A 2,176-nucleotide genomic window follows, 5' to 3' on the forward strand; every position below is an offset into this window, starting at 1 on the left:
GGGAACAACAAATAAAGCACAAAGAGGCACACGTGCAGCCAGATCTACGCACACAAGCACAAACCCCATGCGTCCACACATTTATACACACATTCTATAGCGTCTAATGTTTCAGTGACCTCGCCACAACAACGGCGGAACTAAAATAAAAAACTCACGAGCAGAAACTTTGAAGTATAAATACGGAACGTGAGCTGCGGCAAATAGAGCTTTCGTTCAGAGACGTATGCGCAGATGCACAATAACCTGTGAAGAGACGAGCAAAGGACTAGAAACTGGAACGAATACTGTAAATGTGTGATTGTGTGGCTCGTTGCCGGGGGAAACCGGCTGCCATCCTCCTGTATATAAGCTACTATAATAAGACAGAAATGTTTGGTGAGCTGTTGGGTTGGTAAGCAGGTGGACTTCATGCGATGAGGGAAGAGATACCGTAACATTTATGGAAGCGGGAATGATGCATTCGCTGCATCCTGCTGCCCAATTTGACCTTAGCATGTGAATGGCAAGGTTGTAGCCTACATGGAATGGAATTTTTTTTAAACTCTTATTTTGAAGGAGAAAATAGCTTTGTCTCGATCTTTTGAGACGGGACGAGCAACAGCACCCTTAAAGGAGATGAGGAAAGGCTGCATTCACCGTGAGGTGCTCACAGCTTGAGCCAGTGACCCTCATGTTGCCAAGACAAAGAAAAAAAAGAAAGACGAAGAAAGAAGAATTACGTGCAAAAGCTGCAAAGTCATGCCGCGCCGGCGCCAACACGCTTCTATCTGAGGCTGGGAAAGCATCGTGCATGTTGTTGTCGATCAATGTTTTAATAAGCTACGTATTTCATGGAATTCTAGAGGCTTTTTTTTTAAACATCCTTCCTAAAAATTTATTTTTCTTTTATGTATTTACGTTCCTTTCCAGACGGTGCTTCTATTTTGGGGCAAAAAAACAAACAAACCCAAACAGCACACACACACACACACACACACACACACACAGGAAACACCGCCGTCTCCTTGTGTGTCGTTTCTTCTGCTCTCCAGGATTCTGTGTAAGTTATTCGGTTGTTGCTTTTTCTTTTTCTTTTCCTGGGATTTATTTCGAAGTTGTAGCTTAAAAAAAAAAACCTAGTCTGAAATAGAATGCCAGTTCTTTTGTGTACATATATACAACAATTTTAACTCTGTGTATATACAGTACATATACAGTACAGAACACCTGTTGAATATTATTTATTGCTCATTGTTTTGTGAAAGGGTTGCATTTATTTTTGATATTATGGTATTTTTGGCTCATCCCTATATTAGAGAAACGATGGCAACAGCGACTGAGACAACTTTAATGGACCAACTATCTGAAATGGTGCCACGGAATCCTTTTTGGGGATGAAAGTTTCGACAGGTTTAGGAGCACGAGTACATGCAGGGGTTTTTTGTCGTTCACTGAATCCCACTAATGAAAAGCACAATTTTGTCTGTTTGGACTTTAGTTTGTTACTAAATTCAACCAATGTGTTGTCATTCATCCATTTGCCATTACGTGTAAAAAATAATTTCCCAAACCGAAAAAAAATAATAAAAAAACATTAGCTGTGAATCTTTGTAAGAAATAGTGGAGAAAATTGTTAAATCTAGTCTGCCGGACGAGACACGTTATATTGCATGTGAATGCTACCTACAGTAAGTGCATCTTTTTTAATTGTCTCTTTACATGTTTTGTGTGAAAGGTGAAGTTCCCTTAAAGCAAGGTGTGAAATACTCGTGTCCTTTTGCCAAGACGATGATATTAACAACTCTTGAGACTCTGGCCAAAGCTGTGGAAGATCCGAGCTCCTTAATCTTGAATTTTCAACAACGATACCCCCCCCCCCCCTCCCCAACGTGTCTCCCCACTGTCCTCTCAATACATGCGACAAGAGTAACGTGTCAAGGCAATAAATTTAGAGCAGGTTGTGTTCTCTACCAAGATTCCAACGTTTGGTGTGTCCCTTATTCGGGTGGAAAAGTGGAGCGAGCTGAGAGTTGCTGCTGCTGTAACACAGGACTTTCTGGCATGCATTCGGTTGTCTAAATAAACCTCTCCGTTACAAAAAGAAAAACACTTGTTCTCATATCTGTCAAATTTATTGTGACATACACACACGTGCACACAAATATATACATAAAAGTAAAATAAATTTAAGATT

The sequence above is a fragment of the Brachionichthys hirsutus genome, chromosome 22 (assembly GCF_040956055.1).
Source record: "Brachionichthys hirsutus isolate HB-005 chromosome 22, CSIRO-AGI_Bhir_v1, whole genome shotgun sequence".
In the NCBI taxonomy this organism is placed as follows: Eukaryota; Metazoa; Chordata; class Actinopteri; order Lophiiformes; family Brachionichthyidae; genus Brachionichthys; species Brachionichthys hirsutus.